This window comes from Amblyomma americanum, chromosome 4, assembly GCF_052857255.1.
Source record: "Amblyomma americanum isolate KBUSLIRL-KWMA chromosome 4, ASM5285725v1, whole genome shotgun sequence".
NCBI classification, from domain to species: domain Eukaryota; kingdom Metazoa; phylum Arthropoda; class Arachnida; order Ixodida; family Ixodidae; genus Amblyomma; species Amblyomma americanum.
This window is the reverse complement of record NC_135500.1, coordinates 59,470,237-59,489,539: the sequence shown is the minus strand read 5'-3', so window position 1 is coordinate 59,489,539 and position 19,303 is coordinate 59,470,237.

Genomic DNA, 19,303 nt, shown 5'->3' with positions numbered 1-19,303 from the left:
AGCGCTCTCGTGCAGTGACCAGCGAAGCTGATATGTCCACGTAGCCGCGGCTTCGGTACCAATCTGATCTGTTCGCGCCACAGATGGAAGCTGACGAAAACAACGATGCGCAATCGCACTGCGCGAAAGTGCATTGCAGTTTAACACGAGGCGTGATCAGTGGCGAATATAGCATAGCGCTCTCGTGCAGTGACCAGCGAAGCTGATATGTTCACGTAGGCGCGGCTTCGGTACCAATCAGATCTGTTCGCGCCACAGATGGAAGCTGACGAAAACAACGATGCGCAATTGCACTGCGCGAGAGTGCATTGCAGTTTAACACGAGGCGTGATCAGTGGCGAATATAGCATAGCGCTCTCGTGCAGTGACCAGCGAAGCTGATGTGTCCACGTAGGCGCGGCTTCGGTACCAATCTGATCTGTTCGCGCCACAGATGGAAGCTGACGAAAACAACGATGCGCAATTGCACTGCGCGAGGGAGCATTGCAGTTTAACACTAGGCGTGATCAGTGGCGAATATAGCATAGCGCTCTTGTGCAGTGACCAGCGAAGCTGATATGTCCACGTAGGCGCGGCTTCGGTATTAATCTGATCTGTTCGCGCCACAGATGGAAGCTGACGAAAACAACGATGCGCAATTGCACTGCGCGAGGGAGCATTGCAGTTTAACACGACGCGTGATCAGTGGCCAATATAGCATAGCGCTCTCGTGCAGTGACCAGCGAAGCTGATATGTCCACGTAGCCGTGGCTTCGGTACCAATCTGATCTGTTCGCGCCACAGATGGAAGCTGACGAAAACAACGATGCGCAATTGCACTGCGCGAGGGAGCATTGCAGTTTAACACGAGGCGTGATCAGTGGCGAATATAGCATAGCGCTCTCGTGCAGTGACAAGCGAAGCTGATATGTCCACGTAGGCGCGGCTTCGGTACCAATCTGATCTGTCCGCGCCACAGATGGAAGCTGACGAATACAACGATGCGCAATTGCACTGCGCGAGAGTACATTGCAGTTTAATACGAGGCGTGATCAGTGGCGAATATAGCATAGCGCTCTCGTGCAGTGACCAGCGAAGCTGATATGTTCACGTAGGCGCGGCTTCGGTACCAATCAGATCTGTTCGCGCCACAGATGGAAGCTGACGAAAACAACGATGCGCAATTGCACTGCGCGAGAGTGCATTGCAGTTTAACACGAGGCGTGATCAGTGGCGAATATAGCATAGCGCTCTCGTGCAGTGACCAGCGAAGCTGATATGTCCACGTAGGCGCGGCTTCGGTACCAATCTGATCTGTTCGCGCCACAGATGGAAGCTGACGAAAACAACGATGCGCAATTGCACTGCGCGAGGGAGCATTGCAGTTTAACACTAGGCGTGATCAGTGGCGAATATAGCATAGCGCTCTTGTGCAGTGACCAGCGAAGCTGATATGTCCACGTAGGCGCGGCTTCGGTATTAATCTGATCTGTTCGCGCCACAGATGGAAGCTGACGAAAACAACGATGCGCAATTGCACTGCGCGAGGGAGCATTGCAGTTTAACACGAGGCGTGATCAGTGGCCAATATAGCATAGCCCTCTCGTGCAGTGACCAGCGAAGCTGATATGTCCACGTAGCCGTGGCTTCGGTACCAATCTGATCTGTTCGCGCCACAGATGGAAGCTGACGAAAACAACGATGCGCAATTGCACTGCGCGAGGGAGCATTGCAGTTTAACACGAGGCGTGATCAGTGGCGAATATAGCATAGCGCTCTCGTGCAGTGACCAGCGAAGCTGATGTGTCCACGTAGGCGCGGCTTCGGTACCAATCTGATCTGTTCGCGCCACAGATGGAAGCTGACGAAAACAACGATGCGCAATTGCACTGCGCGAGGGAGCATTGCAGTTTAACACTAGGCGTGATCAGTGGCGAATATAGCATAGCGCTCTTGTGCAGTGACCAGCGAAGCTGATATGTCCACGTAGGCGCGGCTTCGGTATTAATCTGATCTGTTCGCGCCACAGATGGAAGCTGACGAAAACAACGATGCGCAATTGCACTGCGCGAGGGAGCATTGCAGTTTAACACGACGCGTGATCAGTGGCCAATATAGCATAGCGCTCTCGTGCAGTGACCAGCGAAGCTGATATGTCCACGTAGCCGTGGCTTCGGTACCAATCTGATCTGTTCGCGCCACAGATGGAAGCTGACGAAAACAACGATGCGCAATTGCACTGCGCGAGGGAGCATTGCAGTTTAACACTAGGCGTGATCAGTGGCGAATATAGCATAGCGCTCTTGTGCAGTGACCAGCGAAGCTGATATGTCCACGTAGGCGCGGCTTCGGTATTAATCTGATCTGTTCGCGCCACAGATGGAAGCTGACGAAAACAACGATGCGCAATTGCACTGCGCGAGGGAGCATTGCAGTTTAACACGACGCGTGATCAGTGGCCAATATAGCATAGCGCTCTCGTGCAGTGACCAGCGAAGCTGATATGTCCACGTAGCCGTGGCTTCGGTACCAATCTGATCTGTTCGCGCCACAGATGGAAGCTGACGAAAACAACGATGCGCAATTGCACTGCGCGAGGGAGCATTGCAGTTTAACACGAGGCGTGATCAGTGGCGAATATAGCATAGCGCTCTCGTGCAGTGACAAGCGAAGCTGATATGTCCACGTAGGCGCGGCTTCGGTACCAATCTGATCTGTCCGCGCCACAGATGGAAGCTGACGAATACAACGATGCGCAATTGCACTGCGCGAGAGTACATTGCAGTTTAATACGAGGCGTGATCAGTGGCGAATATAGCATAGCGCTCTCGTGCAGTGACCAGCGAAGCTGATATGTTCACGTAGGCGCGGCTTCGGTACCAATCAGATCTGTTCGCGCCACAGATGGAAGCTGACGAAAACAACGATGCGCAATTGCACTGCGCGAGAGTGCATTGCAGTTTAACACGAGGCGTGATCAGTGGCGAATATAGCATAGCGCTCTCGTGCAGTGACCAGCGAAGCTGATATGTCCACGTAGGCGCGGCTTCGGTACCAATCTGATCTGTTCGCGCCACAGATGGAAGCTGACGAAAACAACGATGCGCAATTGCACTGCGCGAGGGAGCATTGCAGTTTAACACTAGGCGTGATCAGTGGCGAATATAGCATAGCGCTCTTGTGCAGTGACCAGCGAAGCTGATATGTCCACGTAGGCGCGGCTTCGGTATTAATCTGATCTGTTCGCGCCACAGATGGAAGCTGACGAAAACAACGATGCGCAATTGCACTGCGCGAGGGAGCATTGCAGTTTAACACGAGGCGTGATCAGTGGCCAATATAGCATAGCCCTCTCGTGCAGTGACCAGCGAAGCTGATATGTCCACGTAGCCGTGGCTTCGGTACCAATCTGATCTGTTCGCGCCACAGATGGAAGCTGACGAAAACAACGATGCGCAATTGCACTGCGCGAGGGAGCATTGCAGTTTAACACGAGGCGTGATCAGTGGCGAATATAGCATTGCGCTCTCGTGCAGTGACCAGCGAAGCTGGTATGTCCGCGTAGGCGCGGCTTCGGTACCAATCTGATCTGTTCGCGCCACAAAAGGAAGCTGACGAAAACAACGATGCGTAATTGCACTGCGCGAGAGTGGACTGCAGTTTAACACGAGGCGTGATCAGCGGCGAAAATAGCATAGCGCTCTCGTCCAGTGACCAGCGAAGCTGATGTCCACGTAGGCGCGGCTTCGGTATTAATCTGATCTGTTCGCGCCACAGATGGAACTGACGAAAACAACGATCGCAATTGCACTGCGCGAGAGTGCATTGCAGTTTAACACAAGGCGTGATCAGTGGTGAATATAGCATAGCGCTCTCGTGCAGTGACCAGAGAAGCTTATATGTCCACGTAGCCGCGGCTTCGGTACAATCTGATCTGTTCGCGCCACAGATGGAAGCTGACGAAAACAACGATGCGCAATTGCACTGCGCGAGGGAGCATTGCAGTTTAACACGAGGCGTGATCAGTGGCGAATATAGCATAGCGCTCTCGTGCAGTGACCAGCGAAGCTGATATGTCCACGAAGCCGCGGCTTCGGTACCAATCTGATCTGTTCGCGCCACAGATGGAAGCTGACGAAAACAACGATGCGCAATTGCACTGCGCGAGGGAGCATTGCAGTTTAACACGAGGCGTGATCAGTGGCAAATATAACATAGCGCTCTCGTGCAGTGACCAGCGAAGCTGATATGTCCACGTAGCCGTGGCTTCGGTACCAATCTGATCTGTTCGCGCCACAGATGGAAGCTGACGAAAACAACGATGCGCAATTGCACTGCGCGAGGGAGCATTGCAGTTTAACACGAGGCGTGATCAGTGGCGAATATAGCATAGCGCTCTCGTGCAGTGACCAGCGAAGCTGATATGTCCACGAAGCCGCGGCTTCGGTACCAATCTGATCTGTTCGCGCCACAGATGGAAGCTGACGAAAACAACGATGCGCAATTGCACTGCGCGAAAGAGCATTGCAGTTTAACACGAGGCGTGATCAGTGGCGAATATAGCATAGCGCTCTCGTGCAGTGACCAGCGAAGCTGATATGTCCACGTAGCCGCGGCTTCGGTACCAATCTGATCTGTTCGCGCCACAGATGGAAGCTGACGAAAACAACGATGCGCAATCGCACTGCGCGAAAGTGCATTGCAGTTTAACACGAGGCGTGATCAGTGGCGAATATAGCATAGCGCTCTCGTGCAGTGACCAGCGAAGCTGATATGTTCACGTAGGCGCGGCTTCGGTACCAATCAGATCTGTTCGCGCCACAGATGGAAGCTGACGAAAACAACGATGCGCAATTGCACTGCGCGAGAGTGCATTGCAGTTTAACACGAGGCGTGATCAGTGGCGAATATAGCATAGCGCTCTCGTGCAGTGACCAGCGAAGCTGATGTGTCCACGTAGGCGCGGCTTCGGTACCAATCTGATCTGTTCGCGCCACAGATGGAAGCTGACGAAAACAACGATGCGCAATTGCACTGCGCGAGGGAGCATTGCAGTTTAACACTAGGCGTGATCAGTGGCGAATATAGCATAGCGCTCTTGTGCAGTGACCAGCGAAGCTGATATGTCCACGTAGGCGCGGCTTCGGTATTAATCTGATCTGTTCGCGCCACAGATGGAAGCTGACGAAAACAACGATGCGCAATTGCACTGCGCGAGGGAGCATTGCAGTTTAACACGACGCGTGATCAGTGGCCAATATAGCATAGCGCTCTCGTGCAGTGACCAGCGAAGCTGATATGTCCACGTAGCCGTGGCTTCGGTACCAATCTGATCTGTTCGCGCCACAGATGGAAGCTGACGAAAACAACGATGCGCAATTGCACTGCGCGAGGGAGCATTGCAGTTTAACACGAGGCGTGATCAGTGGCGAATATAGCATAGCGCTCTCGTGCAGTGACAAGCGAAGCTGATATGTCCACGTAGGCGCGGCTTCGGTACCAATCTGATCTGTCCGCGCCACAGATGGAAGCTGACGAATACAACGATGCGCAATTGCACTGCGCGAGAGTACATTGCAGTTTAATACGAGGCGTGATCAGTGGCGAATATAGCATAGCGCTCTCGTGCAGTGACCAGCGAAGCTGATATGTTCACGTAGGCGCGGCTTCGGTACCAATCAGATCTGTTCGCGCCACAGATGGAAGCTGACGAAAACAACGATGCGCAATTGCACTGCGCGAGAGTGCATTGCAGTTTAACACGAGGCGTGATCAGTGGCGAATATAGCATAGCGCTCTCGTGCAGTGACCAGCGAAGCTGATATGTCCACGTAGGCGCGGCTTCGGTACCAATCTGATCTGTTCGCGCCACAGATGGAAGCTGACGAAAACAACGATGCGCAATTGCACTGCGCGAGGGAGCATTGCAGTTTAACACTAGGCGTGATCAGTGGCGAATATAGCATAGCGCTCTTGTGCAGTGACCAGCGAAGCTGATATGTCCACGTAGGCGCGGCTTCGGTATTAATCTGATCTGTTCGCGCCACAGATGGAAGCTGACGAAAACAACGATGCGCAATTGCACTGCGCGAGGGAGCATTGCAGTTTAACACGAGGCGTGATCAGTGGCCAATATAGCATAGCCCTCTCGTGCAGTGACCAGCGAAGCTGATATGTCCACGTAGCCGTGGCTTCGGTACCAATCTGATCTGTTCGCGCCACAGATGGAAGCTGACGAAAACAACGATGCGCAATTGCACTGCGCGAGGGAGCATTGCAGTTTAACACGAGGCGTGATCAGTGGCGAATATAGCATTGCGCTCTCGTGCAGTGACCAGCGAAGCTGGTATGTCCGCGTAGGCGCGGCTTCGGTACCAATCTGATCTGTTCGCGCCACAAAAGGAAGCTGACGAAAACAACGATGCGTAATTGCACTGCGCGAGAGTGGACTGCAGTTTAACACGAGGCGTGATCAGCGGCGAAAATAGCATAGCGCTCTCGTCCAGTGACCAGCGAAGCTGATGTCCACGTAGGCGCGGCTTCGGTATTAATCTGATCTGTTCGCGCCACAGATGGAACTGACGAAAACAACGATCGCAATTGCACTGCGCGAGAGTGCATTGCAGTTTAACACAAGGCGTGATCAGTGGTGAATATAGCATAGCGCTCTCGTGCAGTGACCAGAGAAGCTTATATGTCCACGTAGCCGCGGCTTCGGTACAATCTGATCTGTTCGCGCCACAGATGGAAGCTGACGAAAACAACGATGCGCAATTGCACTGCGCGAGGGAGCATTGCAGTTTAACACGAGGCGTGATCAGTGGCGAATATAGCATAGCGCTCTCGTGCAGTGACCAGCGAAGCTGATATGTCCACGAAGCCGCGGCTTCGGTACCAATCTGATCTGTTCGCGCCACAGATGGAAGCTGACGAAAACAACGATGCGCAATTGCACTGCGCGAGGGAGCATTGCAGTTTAACACGAGGCGTGATCAGTGGCAAATATAACATAGCGCTCTCGTGCAGTGACCAGCGAAGCTGATATGTCCACGTAGCCGTGGCTTCGGTACCAATCTGATCTGTTCGCGCCACAGATGGAAGCTGACGAAAACAACGATGCGCAATTGCACTGCGCGAGGGAGCATTGCAGTTTAACACGAGGCGTGATCAGTGGCGAATATAGCATAGCGCTCTCGTGCAGTGACCAGCGAAGCTGATATGTCCACGAAGCCGCGGCTTCGGTACCAATCTGATCTGTTCGCGCCACAGATGGAAGCTGACGAAAACAACGATGCGCAATTGCACTGCGCGAAAGAGCATTGCAGTTTAACACGAGGCGTGATCAGTGGCGAATATAGCATAGCGCTCTCGTGCAGTGACCAGCGAAGCTGATATGTCCACGTAGCCGCGGCTTCGGTACCAATCTGATCTGTTCGCGCCACAGATGGAAGCTGACGAAAACAACGATGCGCAATCGCACTGCGCGAAAGTGCATTGCAGTTTAACACGAGGCGTGATCAGTGGCGAATATAGCATAGCGCTCTCGTGCAGTGACCAGCGAAGCTGATATGTTCACGTAGGCGCGGCTTCGGTACCAATCAGATCTGTTCGCGCCACAGATGGAAGCTGACGAAAACAACGATGCGCAATTGCACTGCGCGAGAGTGCATTGCAGTTTAACACGAGGCGTGATCAGTGGCGAATATAGCATAGCGCTCTCGTGCAGTGACCAGCGAAGCTGATGTGTCCACGTAGGCGCGGCTTCGGTACCAATCTGATCTGTTCGCGCCACAGATGGAAGCTGACGAAAACAACGATGCGCAATTGCACTGCGCGAGGGAGCATTGCAGTTTAACACTAGGCGTGATCAGTGGCGAATATAGCATAGCGCTCTTGTGCAGTGACCAGCGAAGCTGATATGTCCACGTAGGCGCGGCTTCGGTATTAATCTGATCTGTTCGCGCCACAGATGGAAGCTGACGAAAACAACGATGCGCAATTGCACTGCGCGAGGGAGCATTGCAGTTTAACACGACGCGTGATCAGTGGCCAATATAGCATAGCGCTCTCGTGCAGTGACCAGCGAAGCTGATATGTCCACGTAGCCGTGGCTTCGGTACCAATCTGATCTGTTCGCGCCACAGATGGAAGCTGACGAAAACAACGATGCGCAATTGCACTGCGCGAGGGAGCATTGCAGTTTAACACGAGGCGTGATCAGTGGCGAATATAGCATAGCGCTCTCGTGCAGTGACAAGCGAAGCTGATATGTCCACGTAGGCGCGGCTTCGGTACCAATCTGATCTGTCCGCGCCACAGATGGAAGCTGACGAATACAACGATGCGCAATTGCACTGCGCGAGAGTACATTGCAGTTTAATACGAGGCGTGATCAGTGGCGAATATAGCATAGCGCTCTCGTGCAGTGACCAGCGAAGCTGATATGTTCACGTAGGCGCGGCTTCGGTACCAATCAGATCTGTTCGCGCCACAGATGGAAGCTGACGAAAACAACGATGCGCAATTGCACTGCGCGAGAGTGCATTGCAGTTTAACACGAGGCGTGATCAGTGGCGAATATAGCATAGCGCTCTCGTGCAGTGACCAGCGAAGCTGATATGTCCACGTAGGCGCGGCTTCGGTACCAATCTGATCTGTTCGCGCCACAGATGGAAGCTGACGAAAACAACGATGCGCAATTGCACTGCGCGAGGGAGCATTGCAGTTTAACACTAGGCGTGATCAGTGGCGAATATAGCATAGCGCTCTTGTGCAGTGACCAGCGAAGCTGATATGTCCACGTAGGCGCGGCTTCGGTATTAATCTGATCTGTTCGCGCCACAGATGGAAGCTGACGAAAACAACGATGCGCAATTGCACTGCGCGAGGGAGCATTGCAGTTTAACACGAGGCGTGATCAGTGGCCAATATAGCATAGCCCTCTCGTGCAGTGACCAGCGAAGCTGATATGTCCACGTAGCCGTGGCTTCGGTACCAATCTGATCTGTTCGCGCCACAGATGGAAGCTGACGAAAACAACGATGCGCAATTGCACTGCGCGAGGGAGCATTGCAGTTTAACACGAGGCGTGATCAGTGGCGAATATAGCATTGCGCTCTCGTGCAGTGACCAGCGAAGCTGGTATGTCCGCGTAGGCGCGGCTTCGGTACCAATCTGATCTGTTCGCGCCACAAAAGGAAGCTGACGAAAACAACGATGCGTAATTGCACTGCGCGAGAGTGGACTGCAGTTTAACACGAGGCGTGATCAGCGGCGAAAATAGCATAGCGCTCTCGTCCAGTGACCAGCGAAGCTGATGTCCACGTAGGCGCGGCTTCGGTATTAATCTGATCTGTTCGCGCCACAGATGGAACTGACGAAAACAACGATCGCAATTGCACTGCGCGAGAGTGCATTGCAGTTTAACACAAGGCGTGATCAGTGGTGAATATAGCATAGCGCTCTCGTGCAGTGACCAGAGAAGCTTATATGTCCACGTAGCCGCGGCTTCGGTACAATCTGATCTGTTCGCGCCACAGATGGAAGCTGACGAAAACAACGATGCGCAATTGCACTGCGCGAGGGAGCATTGCAGTTTAACACGAGGCGTGATCAGTGGCGAATATAGCATAGCGCTCTCGTGCAGTGACCAGCGAAGCTGATATGTCCACGAAGCCGCGGCTTCGGTACCAATCTGATCTGTTCGCGCCACAGATGGAAGCTGACGAAAACAACGATGCGCAATTGCACTGCGCGAGGGAGCATTGCAGTTTAACACGAGGCGTGATCAGTGGCAAATATAACATAGCGCTCTCGTGCAGTGACCAGCGAAGCTGATATGTCCACGTAGCCGTGGCTTCGGTACCAATCTGATCTGTTCGCGCCACAGATGGAAGCTGACGAAAACAACGATGCGCAATTGCACTGCGCGAGGGAGCATTGCAGTTTAACACGAGGCGTGATCAGTGGCGAATATAGCATAGCGCTCTCGTGCAGTGACCAGCGAAGCTGATATGTCCACGAAGCCGCGGCTTCGGTACCAATCTGATCTGTTCGCGCCACAGATGGAAGCTGACGAAAACAACGATGCGCAATTGCACTGCGCGAGGGAGCATTGCAGTTTAACACGAGGCGTGATCAGTGGTGAATATACAATAGCGCTCTCGTGCAGTGACCAGCGAAGCTGATATGTCCACGTAGGCGCGGCTTCGGTACCAATCTGATCTGTTCGCGCCACAGATGGAAGCTGAAGAAAACAACGATGCGCAATTGCACTGCGCGAGAGTGCATTGCAGTTTAACACGAGGCGTGATCAGTGGCGAATATAGCATAGCGCTCTCGTGCAGTGACCAGCGAACCTGATATGTCCACGTAGGCCCGGCTTCGGTACCAATCTGATCTGTTCGCGCCTCAGATGGAAGCTGACGAAAACAACGATCCGCAATTGCACTGCGCGAGGGAGCATTGCAGTTTAACACGAGGCGTGATCAGTGGCGAATATAGCATAGCGCTCTCGTGCAGTGGCCAGCGAAGCTGATATGTCCACGTAGCCGCGGCTTCGGTACCAAACTGATCTGTTCGCGCCACAGATGGAAGCTGACGAAAACAACGAGGCGTAATTGCACTGCGCGAGGGAGCATTTCAGTTTAACACGAGGCGTGATCAGTGGCAAATATAGCATAGCGCTCTCGTCCAGTGACCAGCGAAGCTGATGTCCACGTAGGCGCGGCTTCGGTATTAATCTGATCTGTTCGCGCCACAGATGGAAGCTGACGAAAACAACGATCGCAATTGCACTGCGCGAGAGTGCATTGCAGTTTAACACAAGGCGTGATCAGTGGCGAATATAGCATAGCGCTCTCGTGCAGTGACCAGAGAAGCTGATATGTCCACGTAGCCGCGGCTTCGGTACCAATCTGATCTGTTCGCGCCACAGATGGAAGCTGACGAAAACAACGATGCGCAATTGCACTGCGCGAGGGAGCATTGCAGTTTAACACGAGGCGTGATCAGTGGCAAATATAACATAGCGCTCTCGTGCAGTGACCAGCGAAGCTGATATGTCCACGTAGCCGTGGCGTCGGTACCAATCTGATCTGTTCGAGCCACAGATGGAAGCTGACGAAAACAACGATGCGCAATTGCACTGCGCGAGAGTACATTGCAGTTTAACACGAGGCGTGATCAGTGGCGAATATACAATAGCGCTCTCGTGCAGTGACCAGCGAAGCTGATATGTCCACGTAGGCGCGGCTTCGGTATTAATCTGATCTGTTCGCGCCACAGATGGAAGCTGACGAAAACAACGATGCGCAATTGCACAGCGCGAGGGAGCATTGCAGTTTAACACTAGGCGTGATCAGTGGCGAATATAGCATAGCGCTCTTGTGCAGTGACCAGCGAAGCTGATATGTCCACGTAGGCGCGGCTTCGGTATTAATCTGATCTGTTCGCGCCACAGATGGAAGCTGACGAAAACAACGATGCGCAATTGCACTGCGCGAGGGAGCATTGCAGTTTAACACGAGGCGTGATCAGTGGCCAATATAGCATAGCGCTCTCGTGCAGTGACCAGCGAAGCTGATATGTCCACGTAGCCGTGGCTTCGGTACCAATCTGATCTGTTCGCGCCACAGATGGAAGCTGACGAAAACAACGATGCGCAATTGCACTGCGCGACGGAGCATTGCAGTTTAACACGAGGCGTGATCAGTGGCGAATATAGCATAGCGCTCTCGTGCAGTGACCAGCGAAGCTGGTATGTCCGCGTAGGCGCGGCTTCGGTACCAATCTGATCTGTTCGCGCCACAAAAGGAAGCTGACGAAAACAACGATGCGTAATTGCACTGCGCGAGAGTGGACTGCAGTTTAACACGAGGCGTGATCAGCGGCGAAAATAGCATAGCGCTCTCGTCCAGTGACCAGCGAAGCTGATGTCCACGTAGGCGCGGCTTCGGTATTAATCTGATCTGTTCGCGCCACAGATGGAAGCTGACGAAAACAACGATCGCAATTGCACTGCGCGAGAGTGCATTGCAGTTTAACACAAGGCGTGATCAGTGGCGAATATAGCATAGCGCTCTCGTGCAGTGACCAGAGAAGCTGATATGTCCACGTAGCCGCGGCTTCGGTACCAATCTGATCTGTTCGCGCCACAGATGGAAGCTGACGAAAACAACGATGCGCAATTGCACTGCGCGAGGGAGCATTGCAGTTTAACACGAGGCGTGATCAGTGGCAAATATAACATAGCGCTCTCGTGCAGTGACCAGCGAAGCTGATATGTCCACGTAGCCGTGGCTTCGGTACCAATCTGATCTGTTCGCGCCACAGATGGAAGCTGACGAAAACAACGATGCGCAATTGCACTGCGCGAGGGAGCATTGCAGTTTAACACGAGGCGTGATCAGTGGCGAATATAGCATAGCGCTCTCGTGCAGTGACAAGCGAAGCTGATATGTCCACGTAGCCGCGGCTTCGGTACCAATCTGATCTGTTCGCGCCACAGATGGAAGCTGACGAAAACAACGATGAGCAATTGCACTGCGCGAGGGAGCATTGCAGTTTAACACGAGGCGTGATCAGTGGCGAATATAGCATAGCGCTCTCGTGCAGTGACAAGCGAAGCTGATATGTCCACGTAGGCGCGGCTGCGGTACCAATCTGATCTGTTCGCGCCACAGATGGAAGCTGACGAATACAACGATGCGCAATTGCACTGCGCGAGAGTACATTGCAGTTTAACACGAGGCGTGATCAGTGGCGAATATACAATAGCGCTCTCGTGCAGTGACCAGCGAAGCTGATATGTCCACGTAGGCGCGGCTTCGGTACCAATCTGATCTGTTCGCGCCACAGATGGAAGGTGAAGAAAACAACGATGCGCAATTTCACTGCGCGAGAGTGCATTGCAGTTTAACACGAGGCGTGATCAGTGGCGAATATAGCATAGCGCTCTCGTGCAGTGACCAGCGAAGCTGATATGTCCACGTAGGCGCGGCTTCGGTACCAATCTGATCTGTTCGCGCCACAGATGGAAGCTGACGAAAACAACGATGCGCAATTGCACTGCGCGAGGGAGCATTGCAGTTTAACACGAGGCGTGATCAGTGGCGAATATAGCATAGCGCTCTCGTGCAGTGACCAGCGAAGCTGATATGTCCACGTAGCCGCGGCTTCGGTACCAATCTGATCTGTTCGCGCCACAGATAGAAGCTGACGGAAACAACGATGCGCAATTGCACTGCGCGAGGGAGCATTGCAGTTTAACACGAGGCGTGATCAGTGGCGAATATAGCATAGCGCTCTCGTGCAGTGACCAGCGAAGCTGATATGTCCACGTAGCCGCGGCTTCGGTACCAAACTGATCTGTTCGCGCCACAGATGGAAGCTGACGAAAACAACGATGCGTAATTGCACTGCGCGAGGGAGCATTGCAGTTTAACACGAGGCGTGATCAGTGGCAAATATAGCATAGCGCTCTCGTGCAGTGACCAGCGAAGCTGATATGTCCACATAGCCGCGGCTTCGGTACCAATCTGTTCTGTTCGCGCCACAGATGGAAGCTGACGAAAACAACGATGCGCAATTGCACTGCGCGAGGGAGCATTGCAGTTTAACACGAGGCGTGATCAGTGGCGAATATAGCATAGCACTCTCGTGCAGTGACCAGCGAAGCTGATATGTCCACGTAGCCGCGGCTTCGGTACCAAACTGATCTGTTCGCGCCACAGATGGAAGCTGACGAAAACAACGATGCGCAATTGCACTGCGCGAGGGAGCATTGCAGTTTAACACGAGGCGTGATCAGTGGCGAATATAGCATAGCGCTCTCGTGCAGTGACCAGCGAAGCTGATATGTCCACGTAGGCGCGGCTTCGGTACCAATCTGATCTGTTCGCGCCACAGATGAAAGCTGGCGAAAACAACGATGCGCAATTGCACTGCGCGAGAGTGCATTGCAGTTTAACACGAGGCGTGATCAGTGGCGAATATAGCATAGCGCTCTCGTGCAGTGACCAGCGAAGCTGATATATCCACGTAGGCGCGGCTTCGGTACCAATCTGATCTGTTCGCGCCATAGATGGAAGCTGACGAAAACAACGATGCGCAATTTCACTGCGCAAGAGTGCATTGCAGTTTAACACGAGGCGTGATCAGTGGCGAATATGGCATAGCGCTCTCGTGCAGTGACCAGCGAAGCTGATATGTCCACGTAGGCGCGGCTTCGGTACCAATCTGATCTGTTCGCGCCACAGATGGAAGCTGACGAAAACAACGATGCGCAATTGCACTGCGCGAGAGTGCATTGCAGTTTAACACGAGGCGTGATCACTGGCGAATATAGCATAGCGCTCTCGTGCAGTGACCAGCGAAGCTGATATGTCCACGTAGGCGCGGCTTCGGTACCAATCTGATCTGTTCGCGCCACAGATGGAAGCTGACGAAAACAACGATGCGCAATTTCACTGCGCAAGAGTGCATTGCAGTTTAACACGAGGCGTGATCAGTGGCGAATATAGCATAGCGCTCTCGTGCAGTGACCAGCGAAGCTGATATGTCCACGTAGGCGCGGCTTCGGTACCAATCTGATCTGTTCGCGCCACAGATGGAAGCTGACGAAAACAACGATGCGCAATTGCACTGCGCGAGAGAGCATTGCAGTTTAACACGAGGCGTGATCGGTGGCGAATATAGCATAGCGCTCTCGTGCAGTGACCAGCGAAGCTGGTATGTCCACGTAGGCGCGGCTTCGGTACCAATCTGATCTGTTCGCGCCACAGATGGAAGCTGACGAAAACAACGATGCGCAATTGCACTGCGCGAGAGAGCATTGCAGTTTAACACGAGGCGTGATCGGTGGCGAATATAGCATAGCGCTCTCGTGCAGTGACCAGCGAAGCTGATATGTCCACGTAGGCGCGGCTTCGGTACCAATCTGATCTGTTCGCGCCACAGATGGAAGCTGACGAAAACAACGATGAGCTATTGCACTGCGCGAGAGAGCATTGCAGTTTAACACGAGGCGTGATCACTGGCGAATATAGCATAGCGCTCTCGTGCAGTGACCAGCGAAGCTGATATGTCCACGTAGGCGCGGCTTCGGTACCAATCTGATCTGTTCGCGCCACAGATGGAAGCTGACGAAAACAACGATGCGCAATTTCACTGCGCAAGAGTGCATTGCAGTTTAACACGAGGCGTGATCAGTGGCGAATATAGCATAGCGCTCTCGTGCAGTGACCAGCGAAGCTGATATGTCCACGTAGGCGCGGCTTCGGTACCAATCTGATCTGTTCGCGCCGCAGATGGAAGCTGACGAAAACAACGATGCGCAATTGCACTGCGCGAGAGTGCATTGCAGTTTAACACGAGGCGTGATCAGTGGCGAATATAGCATAGCGCTCACGTGCAGTGACCAGAGAAGCTGATATGTCCACGTAGCCGCGGCTTCGGTACCAATCTGATCTGTTCGCGCCACAGATGGAAGCTGACGAAAACAACGATGCGCAATTGCACTGCGCGAGAGAGCATTGCAGTTTAACACGAGGCGTGATCGGTGGCGAATATAGCATAGCGCTCTCGTGCAGTGACCAGCGAAGCTGGTATGTCCACGTAGGCGCGGCTTCGGTACCAATCTGATCTGTTCGCGCCACAGATGGAAGCTGACGAAAACAACGATGCGCAATTGCACTGCGCGAGAGAGCATTGCAGTTTAACACGAGGCGTGATCGGTGGCGAATATAGCATAGCGCTCTCGTGCAGTGACCAGCGAAGCTGATATGTCCACGTAGGCGCGGCTTCGGTACCAATCTGATCTGTTCGCGCCACAGATGGAAGCTGACGAAAACAACGATGAGCTATTGCACTGCGCGAGAGAGCATTGCAGTTTAACACGAGGCGTGATCACTGGCGAATATAGCATAGCGCTCTCGTGCAGTGACCAGCGAAGCTGATATGTCCACGTAGGCGCGGCTTCGGTACCAATCTGATCTGTTCGCGCCACAGATGGAAGCTGACGAAAACAACGATGCGCAATTTCACTGCGCAAGAGTGCATTGCAGTTTAACACGAGGCGTGATCAGTGGCGAATATAGCATAGCGCTCTCGTGCAGTGACCAGCGAAGCTGATATGTCCACGTAGGCGCGGCTTCGGTACCAATCTGATCTGTTCGCGCCGCAGATGGAAGCTGACGAAAACAACGATGCGCAATTGCACTGCGCGAGAGTGCATTGCAGTTTAACACGAGGCGTGATCAGTGGCGAATATAGCATAGAGCTCACGTGCAGTGACCAGAGAAGCTGATATGTCCACGTAGCCGCGGCTTCGGTACCAATCTGATCTGTTCGCGCCACAGATGGAAGCTGACGAAAACAACGATGCGCAATTGCACTGCGCGAGGGAGCATTGCAGTTTAACACGAGGCGTGATCAGTGGCGAATATAGCATAGCGCTCTCGTGCAGTGACCAGCGAAGCAGATATGTCCACGTAGCCGCGGCTTCGGTACCAATCTGATCTGTTCGCGCCACGGATGGAAGCTGACGAAAACAACGATGCGCAATTGCACTGCGCGAGGGAGCCTTGCAGTTTAACACGAGGCGTGATCAGTGGCGAATATAGCATAGAGCTCTCGTGCAGTGACCAGCGAAGCTGGTATGTCCACGTAGGCGCGGCTTCAGTACCAATCTGATCTGTTCGCGCCACAGATGGAAGCTGACGAAAACAACGATGCGCAATTGCACTGCGCGAGAGAGCATTGCAGTTTAACACGAGGCGTGATCGGTGGCGAATATAGCATAGCGCTCTCGTGCAGTGACCAGCGAAGCTGGTATGTCCACGTAGGCGCGGCTTCGGTACCAATCTGATCTGTTCGCGCCACAGATGGAAGCTGACGGAAACAACGATGCGCAATTGCACTGCGCGAGAGAGCATTGCAGTTTAACACGAGGCGTGATCGGTGGCGAATATAGCATAGCGCTCTCGTGCAGTGACCAGCGAAGCTGATATGTCCACGTAGGCGCGGCTTCGGTACCAATCTGATCTGTTCGCGCCACAGATGGAAGCTGACGAAAACAACGATGAGCTATTGCACTGCGCGAGAGAGCATTGCAGTTTAACACGAGGCGAGATCAGTGGCGAATATAGCATAGCGCTCTCGTGCAGTGACCAGCGAAGCTGGTATGTCCGCGTAGGCGCGGCTTCGGTACCAATCTGATCTGTTCGCGCCACAGATGGAAGCTGACGAAAACAACAATGCGCAATTGTACTGCGCGAGAGAGCATTGCAGTTTAACACGACGCGAGATCAGTGGCGAATATAGCATAGCGCTCTCGTGCAGTTACCAGCGAAGCTGGTATGTCCGCGTAGGCGCGGCTTCGGTACCAATCGGATCTGTTCGCGCCACAGATGGAAGCTGACGAAAACAACGATGAGCTACTGCACTGCGCGAGAGAGCATTGCAGTTTAACACGAGGCGTGATCAGTGGCGAATATAGCATAGCGCTCTCGTGCAGTGACCAGCGAAGCTGATATGTCCACGTAGGCGCGGCTTCGGTACCAATCTGATCTGTTCGCGCCACAGATGGAAGCTGACGCAAACAACGATGCGCAATTGCACTGCGCGAGGGAGCATTGCAGTTTAACACGAGGCGTGATCAGTGGCAAATATAACATAGCGCTCTCGTGCAGTGACCAGCGAAGCTGATATGTCCACGTAGCCGTGGCTTCGGTACCAATCTGATCTGTTCGCGCCACAGATGGAAGCTGACGAAAACAACGATGCGCAATTGCACTGCGCGAGGGAGCATTGCAGTTTAACACGAGGCGCGATCAGTGGCGAATATAGCATAGCGCTCTCGTGCAGTGACAAGCGAAGCTGATATGTCCACGTAGGCGCGGCTGCGGTACCAATCTGATCTGTTCGCGCCACAGATGGAAGCTGACGAATACAACGATGCGCAATTGCACTCGCGAGAGTACATTGCAGTTTAACACGAGGCGTGATCAGTGGCGAATATACAATAGCGCTCTCGTGCAGTGACCAGCGAAGCTGATATGTCCACGTAGGCGCGGCTTCGGTACCAATCTGATCTGTTCGCGCCACAGATGGAAGCTGAAGAAAACAACGATGCGCAATTGCACTGCGCGAGAGTGCATTGCAGTTTAACACGAGGCGTGATCAGTGGCGAATATAGCATAGCGCTCTCGTGCAGTGACCAGCGAAGCTGATATGTCCACGTAGGCGCGGCTTCGGTACCAATCTGATCTGTTCGCGCCACAGATGGAAGCTGACGAAAACAACGATGCGCAATTGCACTGCGCGAGGGAGCATTGCAGTTTAACACGAGGCCTGATCAGTGGCGAATATAGCATAGCGCTCTCGTGCAGTGACCAGCGAAGCTGATATGTCCACGTAGCCGCGGCTTCGGTACCAAACTGATCTGTTCGCGCCACAGATGGAAGCTGACGAAAACAACGATGCGTAATTGCACTGCGCGAGGGAGCATTGCAGTTTAACACGAGGCGTGATCAGTGGCAAATATAGCATAGCGCTCTCGTGCAGTGACCAGCGAAGCTGATATGTCCACATAGCCGCGGCTTCGGTACCAATCTGTTCTGTTCGCGCCACAGATGGAAGCTGACGAAAACAACGATGCGCAATTGCACTGCGCGAGGGAGCATTGCAGTTTAACACGAGGCGTGATCAGTGGCGAATATAGCATAGCGCTCTCGTGCAGTGACCAGCGAAGCTGATATGTCCACGTAGGCGCGGCTTCGGTACCAATCTAATCTGTTCGCTCCACAGATGGAAGCTGACGAAAACAACGATGCGCAATAGCACTGCGCGAGAGTGCATTGCAGTTTAACACGAGGCGTGATCACTGGCGAATATAGCATAGCGCTCTCGTGCAGTGACCAGCGAAGCTGATATGTCCACGTAGGCGCGGCTTCGGTACCAATCTGATCTGTTCGCGCCACAGATGGAAGCTGACGAAAACAACGATGCGCAATTTCACTGCGCAAGAGTGCATTGCAGTTCAACACGAGGCGTGATCAGTGGCGAATATAGCATAGCGCTCTCGTGCAGTGACCAGAGAAGCTGATATGTCCACGTAGCCGCGGCTTCGGTACCAATCTGATCTGTTCGCGCCACAGATGGAAGCTGACGAAAACAACGATGCGCAATTGCACTGCGCGAGGGAGCATTGCAGTTTAACACGAGGCGTGATCAGTGGCGAATATAGCATAGCGCTCTCGTGCAGTGACCAGCGAAGCAGATATGTCCACGTAGCCGCGGCTTCGGTACCAATCTGATCTGTTCG